Genomic DNA, 10,377 nt, shown 5'->3' with positions numbered 1-10,377 from the left:
AATGATATGGGCAACTAAGCCTGTGCACCACAACTACTACCTAGAGCCCATGCTCTGCAACAAAAGAAGCCACCACAAAGAGAAGCCTGCATACTGCAAGAAAAAGGAGCCCCTGCTTGCTGGAATTAGAGAAAATCCATGCATAGCAAGGAAGACCCAGGGCAGCCAAAAGTAAATTTTAAAAAATGGGTACCCCACTCCACCCCACTCCCCCAGCCTCCAAGCAAGGTAGGTGTTATTAGAACTTGATCCTTATACCCAGCTTGACAACATCAGAAGAGATAGGGCTGGTCCTAACCTGTAACCTGTGGGTCCTTCAGGAGGACCAGGAGCCCATATCTGAGGGTGGTGCTGGTTGACTCCATCCTGGCAAAAAAGATGTTGAGAGCACAACTGAGCAAATTCTCTTCACTAAATTCTGAGTGTGTGTGTGTGTGTGTGGGGGGGGGGGTCCCCTTCCTCCTACATGCAAAAACACAGGATGCTGGAATTAGAGAGGAGACAAAAGAGACTTTTCAGATAGCCAAAAGATCTATTCAGATCCCTCATTACACTTCTCCTTCCTGACTCTCTGCCCACAGCAGGCATCACCAATCAATCACAGAACTCTTTGATACTAAACCTCAGAATCCTTCTCAGATGAACAAAGTTAACACCCGAAATGAAGCCTGTTTATAGTTCCAGAGTTAGAACAAAGGCTGCCCCATCAGAATTTCTATTTTACTGATGGAAAACCAGAGGCTCAGAGATGTGGGGGAAATTGTACCCTCTCACACAGTAAACTGAAAGGCAGAGTTGGGAATTCGGGACCCAAGTCTCTTGAGTCTCATCCAAGGATACCCCAAGACCCTCAGCTCCTACTAGATCCCAGAATGCACTGCATCTTGCTCCAAGTCTCGCCTGCTGCATGTGAGTGAGGAAGGCATCCTTGAAATCCTGGGAACTGAGCCAGGTCCAAGGAGACCTCATGCTTCCTCAACACTCCAGCCACAAGCTCCTTCTGTTTCTCAAAGACCTCAAAGAGACAGTTGTGTGGACCAGGAAGGTGGCTCAGAAGAGCAGGGAAAAGGTCATATATCTTGGGGGGAAAAGATGCCCTGGAGAGAATGTGTCTTGGCACATGTTATTCCCTCTGCCTGAAATCCTGTTCCCCAACGTTCCTCTCACTTTTGCTGGTTTGCTCCTGTTCATCACTGAGGTTTCACGTTGGATGTGATCTCCTTCAGGAAACCTTCCCTGAGCTCCAAACGATGACAAGCAGTTTCTCTGTGCTGCCATGGCTACGTGAGCATCAGCTGCAATCCCCCCCCCCCGCCCCCCCCGCCCCCGACATATCACTGTCTGGTGACTGTTCCCTCTCTCCCTCTGGGATGAGAGCTCTGTGAGGGCTGGTCCCAGTGAGATTGGCTGGGACCTGGGACCCTTCACTGGAGTGCTAGCTCTTGGACAAACATCTCCGGGAGCAACAGGAAACAAAGAAACTAGAAACTGCTGAAAATAACTGCATGCATGCACAGTTGGGGCAATTAGGAAGAAAAACATACAAAGGGGCCACAAACCAATGTCCACTTCTGAAGTGCCCAGAAGAAAAGCAGGGTGCTGCGCATGATCTGCCCCACCCACAGCACCGCTGAGGGAGTGGGCAAACCATCTAAGCTACGCCTCCTGCCCAATCCACCTATCCGCCCCTATCCTCACCCTGTTTAAGAAGCCAGCTTGACCCCCTTTGGAGAGAGCAAAGGAACTTGTTTCCTATTTTCACTTTTTGGAATTGCAGCCTAAGCCCCTCAAAAGCCTTGCCTGAAATTCTCCTCTGGTATCTAGTCAATTTATATTGATTAAAGAGTTCAAGGTCACCAGGTCAGGGCCATTATGGCTATCTGGGCCACCCTTGTGTCTTCCGCATGTTGGCCAGTGCAGGTTGGCACAGGATAGCAGATTCAGTGAGCATGGACTGAATGATTGTTAAATCTGCCATGGCCCTGATCCTTCTGGGCTATCAGGCTTGGTGACATGTCTGTCATCCCTTGATGACACAGTTAGGTATATCTTGGCTCCTGGTGTGTCTCCAGTATCCAACCAAGAGGTGAACACACATACAGGCTTATTTATTTCTTTATTTATTTTATTTTATTTTTTAAATATTTTTTTCATTTATTTTTATTAGTTGGAGGCTAATTATTTTACAATATTGTAGTGGTTTTTGCCATACATTGACATGAACCAGCCATGGATTTACATGTGTTCCCCATCCCAACCCCTCCTCCCGCCTCCCTCCCCATCCCATTCCTCTGGGTCTTCCCAGTGCACCAGCCCTGAGCACTTGTCTCATGCATCCAACTTGGGCTGGTGGTCTGTTTCACCCTTGATAGTATACTTGTTTCAATGCTATTCTCTCAGAACATCCCACTCTTGCCTTCTCCCACAGAGTCCCAAAGTCTGTTCTGTACATCTGTGTCTCTTTTTCTGCTTTGCATATTGGGTTATCATTACATCTTTTTAAATTCCATATATATGCATTAGTATACTGTATTGGTCTTTATCTTTCTGGCTTACTTCACTCTGTATAATGGGCTCCAGTTTCATCCATCTCATTAGAACTGGTTCAAATGAATTCTTTTCAATGGCTGAGTAATATTCCATGGTGTATATGTACCATAGCTTCCTTATCCATTCGTCTGCTAATGGGCATCTAGGTTGCTTCCATGTCCTGGCAATTATAAACAGTGCTGTGATGAACATTGGGGTGCACGTGTCTCTTTCAGATCCGGTTTCCTCAGTGTGTATGCCCAGAAGTGGGATTGCTGGGTCATATGGCAGTTCTATTCCCAGTTTTTCAAGGATTTCCACACTGTTTTCCACTGCGGCTGTACTAGTTTGCATTCCCACCAACAGTGTAAGAGGGTTCCCTTTTCTCCACACCCTCTCCAGCATTTATTGCTTGTAGACTTTTGGATAGCAGCCATCCTGACTGGCATGTAATGGTACCTCATTGTGGTTTTGATTTGCATTTCTCTGATAATGAGTGATCTTGAGCATATTTTCATGTGTTTGTTAGCCATCTGTATGTCTTCTTTGGAGAAATGGCTGTTTAGTTCTTTGGCTCATTTTTTGATTGGGTCATTTATTTTTCTGGAATTGAGCTTCAGGAGTTGCTTGTATATTTTTGAGATTAATCCTTTGTCTGTTGCTTCATTTGCTATTATTTTCTCCCAATCTGAGAGCTGTCTTTTCGCCTTACTTATAGTTTCCTTTGTAGTGCAAAAGCTTTTAAGTTTAATTAGGTCCCATTTGTTTAGTTTTGCTTTTATTTCCAATATTCTGGGAGGTGGGTCATAGAGGATCCTGCTGTGATTTATGTCAGAGAGTGTTTTGCCTATGTTCTCCTCTAGGAGTTTTATAGTTTCTGGTCTTACATTTAGATCTTTAATCCATTTTGAGTTTATTTTTTGTGTATGGTGTTAGAAAGTGTTCTAATTTCATTCTTTTACAAGTGGTTGACCAGTTTTCCCAGCACCACTTGTTAAAGAGGTTGTCTTTTTTCCATTGTATATCCTTGCCTCCTTTGTCAAAGATAAGGTGTCCATAGGTTCGTGGATTTATCTCTGGGCTTTCAATTCTGTTCCATTGATCTATATTTCTGTCTTTGTGCCAGTACCATACTGTCTTGATGACTGTGGCTTTGTAGTAGAGCCTGAAGTCAGGGGGGTTGATTCCTCCAGTTCCATTATTCTTTCTCAAGATTACTGTGGTTATTCGAGGTTTTTTGTATTTCCATACAAATTGTGAAATTATTTGTTCTAGTTCTCTGAAAAATACCGTTGGTAGCTTGATAGGGATTGCATTGAATCTATAGATTGCTTTGGGTAGTATACTCATTTTCACAATATTGATTCTTTTTATTTATTTATTTATTTATTTTTTATTAGTTGGAGGCTAATTACTTCACAACATTTCAGTGGGTTTTGCCATACATTGTTATGAATAGGCCATAGATTTACACGTATTCCCCATCCTGATCCCCCTCCCACCTCCCTCTCCACCCGATTCCTCTGGGTCTTCCCAGTGCACCAGCCCTGAGCACTTGTCTCATGCATCCCATCTGGACTGGTGATCTGTTTCACCATAGATAATATACATGCTGTTCTTTTGAAACATCCCACCCTCACCTTCTCCCACAGAGTTCAAAAGTCTGTTCTGTACTTCTGTGTCTCTTTTTCTGTTTTGCATATAGGGTTATCGTTACCATCTTTCTAAATTCCATATATATGTGTTAGTATGCTGTAATGTTCTTTATCTTTCTGGCTTACTTCACTCTGTATAATGGGCTCCAGTTTCATCCATCTCATTAGAGCTGGTTCAAATGTATTCTTTTAAATGGCTGAGTAATATTCCATGGTGTATATGTATCACAGCTTCCTTATCCATTCGTCTGCTGATGGGCATCTAGGTTGCTTCCATGTCCTGGCTATTATAAACAGTGCTGCAATGAACACTGGGGTGCACGTGTCTCTTTCAGATCTGGTTTCCTCAGTGTGTATGCCCAGAAGTGGGATTGCTGGGTCATATGGCAGTTCTATTCCCAGTTTTTAAAGAAATCTCCACACTGTTTTCCATAGCGGTTGTACTAGTTTGCATTCCCACCAACAGTGTAAGAGGGTTCCCTTTTCTCCACACCCTCTCCAGCATTTATTGCTTGTAGACTTTTGGATAGCAGCCATCCTGACTGGCATGTAATGGTACCTCATTGTGGTTTTGATTTGCATTTCTCTGATAATGAGTGATCTTGAGCATATTTTCATGTGTTTGTTAGCCATCTGTATGTCTTCTTTGGAGAAATGGCTGTTTAGTTCTTTGGCTCATTTTTTGATTGGGTCATTTATTTTTCTGGAATTGAGCTTCAGGAGTTGCTTGTATATTTTTGAGATTAATCCTTTGTCTGTTGCTTCATTTGCTATTATTTTCTCCCAATCTGAGAGCTGTCTTTTCGCCTTACTTATAGTTTCCTTTGTAGTGCAAAAGCTTTTAAGTTTAATTAGGTCCCATTTGTTTAGTTTTGCTTTTATTTCCAATATTCTGGGAGGTGGGTCATAGAGGATCCTGCTGTGATTTATGTCAGAGAGTGTTTTGCCTATGTTCTCCTCTAGGAGTTTTATAGTTTCTGGTCTTACATTTAGATCTTTAATCCATTTTGAGTTTATTTTTTGTGTATGGTGTTAGAAAGTGTTCTAATTTCATTCTTTTACAAGTGGTTGACCAGTTTTCCCAGCACCACTTGTTAAAGAGGTTGTCTTTTTTCCATTGTATATCCTTGCCTCCTTTGTCAAAGATAAGGTGTCCATAGGTTCGTGGATTTATCTCTGGGCTTTCAATTCTGTTCCATTGATCTATATTTCTGTCTTTGTGCCAGTACCATACTGTCTTGATGACTGTGGCTTTGTAGTAGAGCCTGAAGTCAGGCGGGTTGATTCCTCCAGTTCCACTATTCTTTCTCAAGATTACTGTGGCTATTCGAGGTTTTTTGTATTTCCATACAAATTGTGAAATTATTTGTTCTAGTTCTCTGAAAAATACCGTTGGTAGCTTGATAAGGATTGCATTGAATCTATAGATTGCTTTGGGTAGTATACTCATTTTCACAATATTGATTCTTCCAATCCATGAACACGGTATGTTTCTCCATCTGTTTGTGTCCTCTTTGATTTCTTTCATCAGTGTTTTATCGTTTTCTATGTATAGGTCTTTTGTTTCTTTAGGTAGATATACTCCTAAGTATTTTATTCTTTTTGTTGCAATGGTGAATGGTATTGTTTCCTTAATTTCTCTTTCTGTTTTCTCCTTGTTAGTGTATAGGAATGCAAGGGATTTCTGTGTGTTAATTTTGTATCCTGCAACATTACTGTATTCATTGATTAGCTCTAGTAATTTTCTGGTAGAGTCTTTAGGGTTTTCTATATAGAGGATCATGTCATCTGCAAACAGTGAGAGTTTTACTTCTTCTTTTCCTATCTGGATTCCTTTTATTTCTTTTTCTGCTCTGATTGCTGTGGCCAACACTTCCCAAACTATGTTGAATAGTAGTGGTGAGAGTGGACACCCTTGCCTTGTTCCTGACTTTAGGGGAAATGCTTTCAATTTTTCACTATTGAGGATAATGTTTGCTGTGCATTTGTCACATATAGCTTTTATTATGTTGAGGTATGTTCCTTCTATGCCTGCGTTATGGAGAGTTTTTATCATAAATGGATGTTGAATTTTGTCAAAGGCTTTTGCTGCATCTATTGAGATAATCATATGGTTTTTATCTTTCAATTTGTTAATGTGGTGTATTACATTGATTGATCTGCAAATATTAAAGAATCCTTGCATTCCTGGGATAAAGCCCACTTGGTCATGATGTACGATCTTTTAAATATATTGTTGGATTCTGTTTGCTAGAGTTTTGTTAAGGATTTTTGCATCTATGTTCATCAGTGATATTGGCCTGTAGCTTTCTTTTTTTGTGGCATCCTTGTCTGGTTTTGGTATTAGGGTGAGGGTGGCCTCATAGAATGAGGTGGAAGTTTGACAGGCTTATTTATGTTGGCAGACATTCGAACTGAAAGAAGGGACTGTGGAGGAAGGGCTGTGCGATTGGGGTTGGGGTGGCTTCAGCAGGTACCTTGACCCCAAAATTGTCCACCTGCTGAAGGTTTTCAGCCAGCAGCCCTAGGAAGTCTTCATCTTTGTAGTCAAAACAATGGTCAAAGATCATGGAACAGATGATGTTGGAGACCAAGCAGCAAATCAGGAAGGTGGGGTGGAAGGATGTATCTGTGCCAAGGTCAAGAGAGGCAAGAAGTTCTCTCAGCCACTCTCTACTTGGCAGCCAGAGCGCGGTCCCTTTCAAGCACACATCTGAGCTTTTCACTCCCCTGCTCAAAGCCATTCCATGGCTCCCAGGCCCTTCCTTAGGAATTTGTTGTTGTTGTTGTTCAGTCGATAAGTCGTGTCTGACTCCTTGCGACCCCATGGACAGTCCTTCACTGTCTCCTGGAGTTTGCTCACATTCATGTCCATTGAGTGATGAGAACCAACAGGGGACTTATGCATGAATATCCATCTCAGGGTCACTTGCCATGGATTCAGCCTGCAAAGTCCTGTGTAGTATCTCCCCACCTTGTGCCAGGGATCTCTGTGTCCTATTCTGTACACCCTGAGAGTATGTTAAAATATCTTTCATGGCATGGGGGCTTTGCATTTGGGACGAAGTTAAGGATCTTGAGGTGGGGAGATTAACCTGGATTATCTGGATGGACCCAATGTAACAGCAAGAGGTTTTATAAGAGGGAGGCAGAGCAAATTCCCCAGTGGTCCAGTGGTTATGACTCCATGCTTCCACTGCAGTAGGCACAGGTTCTATCCGTGGTTGGGGAACTAAGATCCTGCAAGCCATGTGGTGTGTCCCCCCGGAAGAAAAAGGAGCCAGGCAGAAAGATCAGACATAGAGAAGATTTAAGGACAGTGACAGAGGTCAGAGAAGAAAGAAGATGCTATGCTCCTGGCTTTGAAGACTGAGGAAAAGGCCATGAGCCAAGAGATGCTGCATCTAGAAACTGAAAATGTGTAAGATAATAAAAAGAAATAAAAAAGCTGTAAGATGATATAGCTAAGGAAATAAATAAGCTGTAAGATAATACATTTGTGTTATTTGCAGGCACTGAGTTTGTGATCGTTTTTTATATCAGCCATAGGAAACTGATATATCATGTGACTTTCCATCTGGGGTCATCCCAGTCTATATTAGCTTGCTAAGTCTGCTGTAAGAAGCATCATGGAGTCATCAGAGTTGATTCCTTCTAAAAGCCATGGGAGAGAATCTATTCCAGGCCTCTCCCCTCGTGTCTGGGTTTGACTCCTGATGCTACCTCTATATGGCTGTGTAACCTTGGGCAAGATCTTAACCTCTCTGTCATTCACTCCATTAACTGAGTGAGGATTCGGTGATTTCTTCTGTGTAAAGCACTTCATGTCTCCCCATCAGTGATTCCTGGGCCTGGAATAAGGACCCAAGTTCAGTGCCAGTTCACACAGCACAGCGGAACCCAGGACCTGGGTTAAGGAAGGTTCATTGTGGCCTCACTCCAAGGTCAGGAAAGTACAGGTCCCACCTCTTCAAGAGATCAAGGGACACTGGGTTGGAGGAGTCTGACTCAACTGCTGGGGTCAGAGTTTTGGGTCCTCAAGAGGTTTGTCTAACATTGCAAGAAAGAGACTGCCACCCTCCTTCTAAAGAGGAGAGACAGAGGGAGCTGGAAAGCCAGACCCAGGCCACGACACGTGGACACAGACAGAATCATTAGCGTATTTGGTAAATACAAATGGAGACTGCCAAAGGGTCAGGGGAGGCTGGAGACAGGCCAGCTCAGTGGACATGATCAAACTGCACACAGTCTCTGCTCCTGGAGCTCAGAGGTTAAGGAGTGAAACAGACACAGAGACAGAGAGAGACAGCAGGACGGAGACACACAGATATGGACTGTCATCGGGGGATGGAGGAAAGTCCTGCTGCTGTGAAGACGGAGGAGGAGGCAGGGAGAAAACTCAGGGCATCAGAGATCTGAAGATCCTAGAGCTGTGTCTCTCACCTCGATTGTTTCATTTCTCCTGCCTCTCCCATCTGTGGCTCTCACAGGAGGGAGGACGAAGGAGTGGGGTCTGGAGAGATAAAGGCTGAGTGTCTGCAAGCTCTGTAGTGGCAGGGACTGTCTGATGTGCACGAGCATGCACACACACACAGAGACACACACGGACTCACCCCAACACCACCACGAAAACACAACACACCTTCAGGTTTGAGACACCACATAAATACATAGAAGTCCACACACGTCCAGAGACATATGTGTAAGCACACTCACACTCATATGCAGAAACACACATGGGCATGTTCACATAAATACAAACAGTCTTTCATGTGTAAGAATCACTCAAGTACACAAACGTAAGCAGGTATGCACCAAAGTATGTAAACACAAACCCACGAACACAGCTAAAGCAAGGAGACAATTGCTGGGGTCCAGCCCCAGCAGGATCCAGGGGGTACCCTCGGGATGAACGGCGTCAGCGAGAGAAGACACGTGAGACCAGTCTTGATAGGGCCAAATCTGCGAGGGAGAAAGAGAGAGAGAGTGTGTGACCAGACCGGGGGGGGGGGGGGGGGGGGGGAGGGGTGTGTGTGTGTGTGTGCAGCAGAGTCTGGCAATGATGTATTTTTTACCGTAGATTTTATACCCTAAGTTAGTACATTTCTGAGGGGAAGATAGTTTAACATTATATCAGTTTGTCCTTCATGAAACTGGGGTGTTTTCTGCATACTTCTTTGTTTATTAGGGTCTTGTACATTATCTTCTGGCCTTGGGGCCTATTAACATTTTATGCAAGTCAGGTGAATGTAAACCTATCTTCTGTTTCCATGACATTAACCGCAAGGTAGCAGTCTCATAGGCAACAGTACAGAGTAGAAGTATAACCTTGTTAACACAAAAATTAAATCCTTCTGCAGAAGTTGTCAATTGAGTTTATCTAAGAAGTTTACCCCACACTGACTCTGCGACTTTGGTGAGGCAGCCCCTGCCTAGCACTCCTGGCTAATAATTAACAACTGTTTCATTGTTATCACACTAGGGCTAAGCTCTTATTTTTCTAGATCTATAACTATATTAACAATGGTTTCTATAACACAACCTTAGCACATTAAAAGCAAAAACACAGCGAGCAAAACACAGCAGGCAAACATCAACCCAATAACCACCTTTAGAACAATTTTGAGAATAGAATATGTTTTCTAATAGGACTCCTTCACCCCTCAAAAAGGCTCTATGTCTATTAGGGCTTTTATATTATTAGGTTCTTTATGCTGTTTTATGATTAGGGTATTATGAGCAGTCATGCATATTAGTACCAAGGGCATAGACACATTTGCCAAACAAACTAAAATACCAGCAAAGGAGTTTAAATTAAAACACTCCTTTCACCCTGGATAATCTCATAAAATACCACCACCCGGGAAACTTATTGATTAAAGTTCTAAATTGATTCTTATTTGGAAAGAGAACAGGGAAGGCCTTCTGCCTGTGTCACAGAAATTAGGGAGTAGTTTATTGAAGCAAGCATCAGAAAGACAGATATCATCTTTAAGGTGAGCACCAGGGGCAGCTTTTCTGAATCCCTGAAAACGTGATCCACCTTGCCTGTCAGGTTTTCTCCCTCATGACCTTGTCATGGGTAGGATTTTGTGTGTTGGCGCCCGGCAGACAACGGGTGCTACTCATACCCACAAAAGTCAACAGACTCATGGGGACCGTGTTATGGCTACCGTGGTGTCTCTGTCAGCAT

This window comes from Dama dama, chromosome 4, assembly GCF_033118175.1.
Source record: "Dama dama isolate Ldn47 chromosome 4, ASM3311817v1, whole genome shotgun sequence".
In the NCBI taxonomy this organism is placed as follows: domain Eukaryota; kingdom Metazoa; phylum Chordata; class Mammalia; order Artiodactyla; family Cervidae; genus Dama; species Dama dama.
Note: the sequence above shows the minus strand (reverse complement) of the source record.